General features: G+C 41.8%; 1 pseudogene; it reads right to left on the bottom strand.

Moving 5' to 3' along the window:
• Window positions 1-9899: 9899 nt before the first annotated feature.
• LOC122201511 lies at window positions 9900-9965 on the bottom strand (annotated as a pseudogene).
• Window positions 9966-10852: the final 887 nt, after the last annotated feature.

Genomic DNA, 10852 nt, shown 5'->3' with positions numbered 1-10852 from the left:
CTATACCACACTGGTCTTCATTTAGCCTATGGGGGAGGGGGATAGAAGGAAAATTATTCTAAAGAATAGAATGCGGGGCGCCTGGGTGGCTCAGTCAGTTAAGCGTCCGGCTTCGACTCAGGTCATGATCTCACAGTCTGTGGGTTCGAGCCCCGTGTCAGGCTCTGTGCTGACAGCTCAGAGCCTGGAGCCTGTTTCGGATTCTGTGTCTCCCTCTTCCTCTGACCCTCCCCTGTTCATGCTCTCTCTCTCTCTCTGTCTCAAAAATAAATAAATGTTAAAAAAAAATAAAAAAATAAAAGATAAAAAAATAAAGAATAGAATGCTGTTCAATCATGATGGAGCTCCATAGAAGGGACAGTGGACAAGAACGTGATTCATTTAGGAATAGGCCAGGTCTCTGTGGGTTTTCCCATACCCCATATGCAATGTCTCATTTAATCATCACAAACCCAAAACAGAAAATCAATCATTATTCTTCCCACTTCACAGATGACAAAACCAAGGCAAGATCTCACATACGTTAAATAATAGAGCTGGGACACAAGCAAATGTACTCAAACTCCTAGTTTAAGGCTCTTCTTGTAAAACTCAAACTCCTTCCTTTTCTTAGTACTAGACAGCTGAGTTTGGGGGTCAGATAGAATTCCTGATTCCAGCAGGGACACACAGGGCAAGATATAACAGAGTCTCAGACAATGAGCAGATGTGACTAATGCAAGGACACTACCTGTGTAGCTACGTAACACATCACGCTCATACTGAGCTCTAGTCACTGATTCTCAGGTGCAGGGTCCAGGGTTTTACAATATCCCTTCTATCAGTGAAAGGAAATAGCTTGCAGTTAGCTTTGAGTCATTTTCAGTTTGCACATCTTTAAAATGGGAAAAATAATTATAGTGATGGTTAAATGAGATGATGTATGTAAAATGGCTGGCATGTAATATCCATTTTATATACTGTGAGCATGTAAATATATAAATATTCCTCCCCCTTCTGACATTATTGCTATGGGACATTTTTAGGACAGGAGCACATATCATTTTGTGAGACTCTCTTCCCCTCATAAGCTGAAGTCTTAGAGCAACAGTAAAAAGCAGAAGGAAAGGAGAATATTTCTGAGGGTCTGCATAGTCTCCAGCCTGAAGGGAGCTCTGCAGTGAGATTTCTGCTTTATGTCAGCTGTGCAGTGGGGCAGGAAGACCTCCATTCTTTGAGGGCAGGTATCAAGCTGAAGAGAAGAAGCCCCAGCTGTTCTGTGGGACCTGATGGAATGTGCCTCGGGGCTGCCTGACGCCTTGCTGGGTTGGGTAAACTTGGCCTGTTGTTTTCCATCCAAGAGACCTTTCACCTTGAGGGCTCAGTGACCAGAAAAACATTCCAGAAGCCAATAATTTCTCATTCTCCAGGGAGCCAGGGAGAAGACAGTTTCTGGACTGGACGCTGGGGACAAACCCATGAACTATGAGTGGGCCTCTGTGCTGAGGACTCCGTCTGATCCCAGGAAATGCAGTGGGGTTCCATGTGCTAGAAGACATAGCTTCCTGCCAGGAAAAGGATCTGGGCTTTGTCTTCACACACGCCAGCATTTAGATGTGGCTGTCTAGGGTTTCATGGATGGGCTGTGGAGATGGCCAATCCCCAGCTGGAAGTCAGAATGAGCCTCTTTCAGTCCTGTTCAATGTAATTCAGAGCAATTAAACCACTAAGTCAGAACCTACCAGGTTCAGACCTTTGAGAAAGCAGATGATGCTATGGAAAGGCCATAGGCTTTGAAGCTGGAGAGTCTTCTCTTGAAGACTTGGGAAAGATATTTAACCTCTTTGAGCCTCAGTTTCTTTATCTGTAGAGTAAGATGAATAGTAATGCCTGCTCTGCAGTGCTGAGATAAGGATTAAATGAAGTTGTCATGTATAAAGGGTATAGAAAAGTGCCTGCTGCCTGATCAGTGCTCAACAAACCAATCTTTATTATCAAGTTTCATGGGGAAATGGATGAGAGGTGAAAACAGCCACAGTTAGAAAGACAGTACATGTAAAATTCAATGTAACTAGTTTGATTTTTTTCAACCAGTGTATATTGTGAAACTTCCTAAGTGCTAGTGACTAAATGGGGGGGGGGGGGGGGGAGCTATAAGAACAATGGCCTCAACCTATAAGAACTCAGAATTTTGCCCCTGAGATGGACAAGTAAGCAAACACTTTCTATTAGACTTATAAGCCATCCAAGGTAAACAATAGAAAATGTTGTCAGAGCAGAGTGGAGGAGGTGCTCACATTTTCAGAAGGAGTTAGAAGAGGCCTTGCTGAGGAACCAACCATTGGGCTCCATTGGCTGAGTCTTAAAATATAAACGAGAAAGAGTTCACCAGGTGAAATGAGTTGGAGAAAGTCATTGCTGACCTTGGGGACAGTGTGTGGGAAAAACATAGGCACAAAAGAGCTTGTTTGGAAGAATGAGAACCAGGGAGTAACTGAATAAAAGGGACATGATAAAGGACCATCAGTCCTGAGAGATACTAAAAAGATCTTGTTTGCCTGCTAAAGGGGTAGGACTTTGCTCTGGGGACAAAGGGGGTTTTAAAGCAAAAATGAGATGATTAATTTGTTTTTAGGAAAGATAACTGGGTGAAGGATGGTGTGCAAAGGGGAAATACTGGAGGCTGGGAGACTGGAAGCATATGAAGATAAGAAGCTCATCTGGGTTACATAATCAGGAAGTTGGTAGGGTCTCAGGAAGAGAGGCTAGACCTCTTGGCTCCTGGTTTGAGCTTTTTCGATTAGATGGCTCCTCCTTCCACATCTTTGAAACCTGCCTACTAAGGCAAACCTTGACCTAAAATTACAGTGCTCATGTGAACAGGAAAATAAAGCATACCACATTGCAACTATGTTTGATTTGGACCAAGGCATCTGCTTTTTATCTATGGTTCACCACAGCATTAAAACATGTTCAACATTTTTCTGAGCATTTACTCCCTGAGGTCTGTATTCCTAAAGAGAATGCAAGTTCATATTGATTTGGGCAAATCATCCATCCACTTGCTCAGTTCATCCATCCATGTGTCCATCCACAGAACCACAGAAATACATCAGCAGCTACTGTTCTAGTCTGGCTATGTCCTGGGGATAGAGATGGAAGGTAGTCTCTGCCCTCAGAAAGCTCATAGCCTGGCAGAGGCAGAGACAGGAAAGTCAACAGACAGGGACAATCCAGTGTGGTGTGTGCTAACCCAGTGAGAGAGATGTACTGATTTCTATGGGAGCGTGAAGCAGGCATACTCAACAGCCATCAGGGAAGTAGAGGACACTTGTTTAAGCCTTGAAGGGCAAAAAAGAAGAGGGTGCAGAGGTACTCTGAGTAGAAGGAAGAGCATGTGCTACTTGGGGTTACAGTGCAGGGACAGGAATGATTAGAACTGGAGACTTCAACAAGTCTTCTAGCCCTGAAGCCAAACACATGCTTTGCCTATTTTAATCAAATAAACCACATTAATCCAGATTTAACTTATGGCTTCCATCTGGGACCTCACTGCACACGACTAAGCCAGTGTCCACTTTCCCCCAAATTACCAAATAGGCAAAGTTTGTTTGGCATTTTCTGACCGCCTTTTTCAGGGCCAGTCTCAGGACACCTCCAACTCTGGACCCAGTGCCCTAAGTTGTTCCTCCAAACCAAGAGCCCTCTTCACGCACCCCCCTCAGGGGCCCAAGTCCCAGTCTGTCTATTCTCACTCACTTCCCTATCAACTCTTAGCTTGTGGGATAAATTCTGCCCAGCTTTTGGATGGTGTGACCTTGTGAACCTGAAAGGCTGCTGCACATTTTACTTGTTCGTAAGCACCAGCCAGCTTAAAGCATTCACCTGTCAGAGGTATCTGTACTCAACATTGTCTTTCCTCACTTTACCTGTCCTCTGTGAGGTATGTGACCTCATCATTCCTTCACTCATGGTTTTCTATGAAATCCCTGTCTCTGGGGTTACCTCCTACTTCTCCCGCAGCCCCATTCATAAAGCTCTATCATAACACTTCTCAAACATACAGAGTTTTAACCATATCCTTATTTTTGCCTTCATACTGGACAAAAAGCTCTGTCCTACTCACTTTTCTTTCCCCAGATCCTGCACATAGTGGCACTAATAAACATTGCATGGATGAATGAATTAGTAAAGGAATGGACTGAAGTCTCTAGAACAAACTTCTGCCAGTGGAATGCCATTCTAGAGTTAAGAACAGCAAACATAAGAGGCAGGGTGGAGAACCAACTTTTGAGACTTTCAGTACCCCCTCTGAGCTAAGGTTAGTTGTGAGGAAGGCAATGCTGCTCCTGACAACAGAGAGAAGGCAGCATTTTATATCTTGATTTCTTTGGGCCCTGTCTGTCCTCATTTCTCCAGGCCCATTTCTTTGGGCCTGTGCTACTTTGTATGGCTCTTATTCATGAACTTGGAACTATTAATGACACAATAGCAGCTGATATTATACTTGACCCGAATTATGTTTTAGCACTAATGTGCAATTTCACAGAAGAGAAGGACTCAATTGAAGTTAATACTCGCTAAAAAGAAAATGAGTGGTCCCTGGCTTATTATTAGAAAAATCCTAGCCTTTGGTCTGAATTTTTTTCTAGTTTTACTGAGAAATAATTGCCGTACATCATTGTATAAGTTTAGGGTGCACAGCATGATGGTTTGATTTACATATATTGTGAAATGATGACCACAGTAAGCTAAGCTATCATCTGTCTTCTCATATAGATACAGTATGAAGAAAAGAATAAAGGGGAACAAGTTATCTCCTCATGATGAGAACTCTTAGGATTTATACCCTGAACAGCTTTCCTGTGTGTGATCTGACAGTGTTAGCTATAGTCACCATGTGATGCATTACATCCCTAGTACTTCTTTATCTTATAGCTGGAAGTCTGTACCCTTTGACCACTTTCCTCTAATTCTCCCTACCAACTCCCGCGTCTGCTAACAAGTCTGATCTTCTTTTATTATTTTATGGGTTTTTTTTTGCATTTTTTTCTCAATTCCACATATAAGTGAGATCGTGTAATAGTTGTCTTTCTCTGTCTGACTTACTTCACTTAGCATAGTGCCTTCAAAGTCTATCCATGTTGTCGCAAATGGTAGAATCTCCTGGATTTTTTTACAGCTGAATAATATTGCATTGTATATAGATACCACAACTTCTTTATCCATCCATCCACTGATGGACACTTAGGTTGTTTCCATGTCTTGGCTATTGTAAATAATGCCTCCATGAACATGGGGGTGTAGGTATCTTTTCACATTAGTGTTTTTGTTACCTTTGGCTATATTCCCAGATTATAGAGGCAGGTTGGAGAACCAATTTTTTATTAGGATCCAAAAATACTAAAAAGCCTGACTGATTAGACATGTAAAGCACATGCTGAGTGTCCTCAGCCAAAGGCAAATATGAGAAAAGTCAAACAGTGTATAGTAAACAAATAAATGAATCACAGTGTTGGGTAAACTGCTGTTTGGCACCAATCCATGATCACAGACCAAGAAGTGTCTCTGCAAAAATGTGAAAAATATCTGGAAAAGATGTGGAAAATATCTCAAAAACAGATCTGAATTGGACCTGTAGTCTTGACTACAACTGAACTTTGTCCCACGCGAGTAATACATGATGTTTTCCTTTAGTACATATTTGTTCACTAATCTGTCTATGGATCATGGGTGAGGCTGCTTCCTGCAAAGTGAACTGCACTCTGTGGTGGCCTTGGTCATTGCTGTGCATGGCCAGCTGGGGCCAGGCTGACCCACGGCCATGGGAAGCAAAGGTAATCGAATCTGGCTGCTTAGTGCAGTGGAATGGGACCAGGGCCAGGAGCTGGGGGCCCTGGGTCAAATAGTTGCAGACCACATGTAATATTCTTTAAAAGGCCTTGGCCTTCCACATGCATTAGCATGCAACTGACTACAGACTGTTTATTTAGTCTAATGTCCAATTTGACATTTAATTACAACAAACTTCTTTAATTCATGGAATCGCTTATTCCATGGTGAAAGTCACCTTGTGAATATTAGGGATAAAACGGTAGGAAAGACTTAGGCCTAAGTTTTCTAAAATCTGTCAGATAACTAGCTTTGTGTGCTAAGTTCTAGGCATAAAAAGGGCTACAGAAAATTAACAGACACAAATCCTCCTGCTCTCAAGGAGTTGAGAGTCAAGGAAGCAACATTAGTGATGTTATACCTATAAAATAAGGTAGAAGGAGAAAGTAACAATAGCTAGCATTTATTAAACACTGACTGTGGGCAAGGCACTATTCTAAATGCTTTACATGTACTGGCTCATTTATTATTTTTATATTAAATATAATTTGTTGTCAAATTGGTTTCCAAACAATACCCAGTGCTCATCCCAACAGGTGCCCTCCTCAATGCCCATCACCCACTTTCCCCTGTCCCCTACCCCCACCCCCATCAATCCTCAGTTTGTTCTCAGTGTTTAAGAGTCTCTTATAGTTTGCCTCCTCCCTCTCTGTAATGTTTTCCCCCACCTTCCTCTCCCCCATGGTCTTCTGTTAAGTTTCTCAGGATCCACATATGAGTCAAAATATATGGTATGTGTCTTTCTCTGACTGACTTATTTTACTTAGCATAATACCCTCCAGTTCCATCCATGTTACTACAAATGGCCAGATTTCATTCTTTCTCATTGCCAAGTAGTATTCCATTGTATATATAAACCACATCTTCTTTATCCATTCATCAGTTGATGGACATTTAGGTTCTTTCTATAATTTGGCTATTGTTGAAATGCTGCTATAAACATTGGGGTACAAGTACCCCTATGCATCTACCCTATGACCCAGCAATAGTGCTGCTAGGAATGTACTGGCTCATTTAAACCTAACAAAACCCTTATGAAGTAGGTGCTCCCATTAGCTCCATTTTACAGATGAGGAAACTGAGACATGGAGAGGCTTATAAATTGCCCAAGATCACACACAGCTAAGGCGCCAGTAGGGATTTGAACTCAAGTGGTAGGACTGCAGATCCTGTGCACAACCACTGTGCTATTGTGGGTGCCAGGAGCATCTGAGAGGTGCACATCAGAAGCTCATATCTCAGTTCTGGGAGCTCAGTTGATGGAGATATTCAATGCATCCTTGGAGAAAGATTACCCAGACTTTGTAGAGACATAACATTACTAAGCCTTGAAGGATGGGGAGGATTTGAACATATAAATGTTGGCAGTGAGAGTGGAGGAAGAATTTAGAGAAAAGGAAAGAAAGGTTTCCAGGTTGAGAGCAGCATTAGTAAAATATGAAGCAGTGATCACACAGGATCTGAGGAAACAGCCGAGGTCAGTCTGGTTGTATCAGAATGTGTGAAAACATGGGAATGCAAGCTGATGCAGCCACTCTGGAAAACAGTATGGAGGTTCCTCAAAAAACTAAAAACAGAACTACACTACTAAGCATTTATCCATGGGATAGAGGTGTGCTGTTTTGAAGGGACACATGCACCCCCATGTTTATAGCAGCACTATCAACAATAGCCAAAGTATGGAAAGAGCCCAAATGTCCATCGATGGATGAATGGATAAAGAAGATGTGGTATATATATATATATATATATATATATATATATATATATATACACACACACACATACACAGTGGAGTATTACTCGACAATTGAAAAGAATGAAATCTTGCCATTTGCAACTACGTAGATGGAACTGGATGGTATTATGCTAAGCAAAATTAGTCAGTCAGAGAAAGACAAAAATCATATGACTTCCCTCATATGAGGACTTTTTTTTTATTAAAAAAAATTTTTTTTAACGATTATTTATTTTTGAGACAGAGAGAGACAGAGCATGAATGGGGGAGGGGCAGAGAGAGAGGGAGACACAGAATCTGAAGCAGGCTTCAGACTCTGAGCCATCAGCCCAGAGCCCGACGCGGGGCTTGAACTCATGGACCGCGAGATCGTGACCTGAGCTGAAGTCGGACGCTTAACCGACTGAGCCACCCAGGTGCCCCATCATATGAGGACTTTAAGAGGCAAAACAGATGAACATAAGGGAAGGGAAACAAAAATAATATAAAAACAGGGGGACAAAACAGAAGAGACTCATAAATATGGAGAACAAACAGGGTTACAGGAGGGGTTGTGAGAGGGGGGATGGGCTAAGTGGGTAAGGGGAACTAAGGAAACTACTCCTGAAATCATTGTTGCACTATATGCTAACTAATTTGGATGTAAATTTTAAAAAATTAAAAAAAAATTAAATTAAAAAAAAATGTGTGAAAACAAAGGAGTGGGAGAGGGCTGCAGGGACAGTTGGGGCTAGACCTGAAAGGTGTGCTCCCAAAGATGATCTTTATCCACCTATTCCCTGCACTTTGCCAAACTGATGAGCTTATCACCAAAAATCACTCACAGAGAAACTTTGAAACTAAAAATGAACAAATGAGAGAATTAAAAAAAAAAAAAAGGTCACTTTCCCCCAAAGATGAGTAAGCACAAGAAAACTCAAGTTCTGTGTCCAGTTTTCTGCTTGTCAGCTACGACATTGTGAATAACCTTCCCAATGTTCCAGATCAGCTATACTTTGTCAAACTACTGGATAAATAAGCGTACATTTCATAGTAAAGATGGTAGTTAGATTCTTGGCAATAATTCCTGATAATTCTGAAGGGTTCCAGGCCTTCGTTAGAAACAGGGGTTTGACTTGCTGTTGTTGCTATGCAAAAGAAAAAATAATTCCAGGTACTTATTTTAGAATTGGTAGGGCCTTTTCAAACCATGTAAACTATGCCCACTTATTTTGCCAAAGAAGTAAAAAAAGTTTAAAGGTTAAATGGACTTACTCAAAGCCACCCAGAAAATCAATAGCAGAATCATTTTTTGAACACAAAATTTGGGGGAAGCAAAAAAAAAAATGCTTTTATTGCACATTCGTAAAATCTACATATAGAATGTATCCAGTGTTCTGTCCCACTCCTCATCCATGAATCTTTGAAATTTAGTTAAAAACAAAATCCCAACAAGAAGTTTTTAAAAATGTTGAACACAAATTTTATTTATACTTACAAAAGTGGTCTTTGTAAATATATATACCATGCTACAAAATAATTCAGTAGAGCTATTAAAATTAACTATAGCTGACTCTGAGCGCTTGTTCTGTGGCAAGCATCGTACTGAGCATTTCAAGTGCATTATCTCATGTCATGAGGACAACAACCCTCACAAAGGTACTACTGTGATCCTCATTATATGCTCGAGGAAACTGAGAGATTTAGTAACTTGCTCCAGCTTATATAGCTAGTGAGGACTAGTCTGGAGTCAGGCTGCCTGACACTGCTATTAACTGTTAAAATAACCTCTGTAGCTGTAGTGGATGACACTTACCTGTACCAGTAAATTGAAATTGTCCAGCCAAGGTGTAGAAACTGGAAGATTTTCTGTAAAAAATGTTACCCTTAACTGGGAGCCTCTGGGGAAATAACACTTCTAACAGAACTTCTTATCTGTATGCCACAGCCAACCATTTTTGCTGCACTTTGTTGAAGAAACAGATGCCTGCAGTTTATCACCATCAGAATCCCAGTGGCCATTAATGACTGTTAGCAGCCTGCACCTGCAGCCTGCCCAGTGCTGTGCCCATCAAACATTGCCCCGCCATGAGTGGAGCCTGCTTGAGTAGCCTGAAAGCCTGGGCAGAGGTCTAGGGTCTTGAGAAGCAGTACTTTGGCTTGCCTCAGGCCCCGCGTTCTGCCCCACCTGGCCTCACCTGTCATCCCACTGACCGCAGACCCCATTCACTGTATTTAGGAAATGGCCTTTGGCTCTCCTGCTTCCTGTCTGTTCTATGGCCATTACGCTTCTTTTTTTTTTTTTTTTTTTTTAATTATGGAACGCTTCACAAATTCCTGTGTCACCCTTGTGCAGGGGCCATGTTAATCTTCTCTTGCCACTACCCTTCTTTGGACATCCATCAAGCATCCAGGACTGCTCTAAGCTTCCTATTTCCTCATGCACCTTCTTGACGCCTTCCAGTCCATCCTCCCCTCTGCTACCAGAATGATCCTCCAAACCTGATCACGTCAATCCTCTCTTCTGAACTCTGTGATGGCTTCAAGTTGCCTACAAAGTAGAAATCACACTCCGAAGCATGACATTCAATATCCTTCACAGTCCTTACCTTCTGGCACTCAACAAATATTTGGTCAATCAGTGAATGCTCTCTTCTTTAAAATCCTGTTAGCAAACATTCTCTCCACATGTTATTCAACCATCCAATTTATTAAGTATCCACAATGTGTTGAATTTTAAGAATTTACTGGGTTTTTCCCCCATAGGATAATGGGATAACAGACATAGTTATGGACACAGAATCTGGAGACCTGGGTTCAAGTGCCACTCTGGCCCTTTCTCTGTATGTGGAAAGTAATTTTCTTCCTCTAGCCTCAGTTTCTCCATTTGTGTAAAAGAAAGTAGATCTACACGATCTCAAAGGCTCTTACAGCCCATGTCTGTACTGGTCCCTGATATTAGAATCCCTTGAAGGAGGAACCAAGAATGTTAGACCCTAGGCAGCCTAAAATGTGTGTCCCACAGCTGAATCCTGTGCTCAGCAGCTTCAAGACATCCTACTTTACCCATGTCCTCACTTCAGCATAGTCTCTCAGAATCTCCTGACTGGCTCTATACTAAATTATAGCACTGACATTCACATCTTCAGTGTATTAGACCTGGAGCTGAGACAATAGAGCTCTTAGAGACTTCAGCTATGATCTCATCTTCTGACCAAGATTTTTTTTCTTGGCCTGTGATTGCTCAGCCCTAACGGGGGTGGG

This window comes from Panthera leo, chromosome D1 (genome assembly GCF_018350215.1).
Source record: "Panthera leo isolate Ple1 chromosome D1, P.leo_Ple1_pat1.1, whole genome shotgun sequence".
Taxonomy (NCBI): domain Eukaryota; kingdom Metazoa; phylum Chordata; class Mammalia; order Carnivora; family Felidae; genus Panthera; species Panthera leo.
The sequence above is the reverse complement of the archived record's forward strand: the minus strand, read 5'-3'. Positions and strand labels throughout refer to the sequence as shown.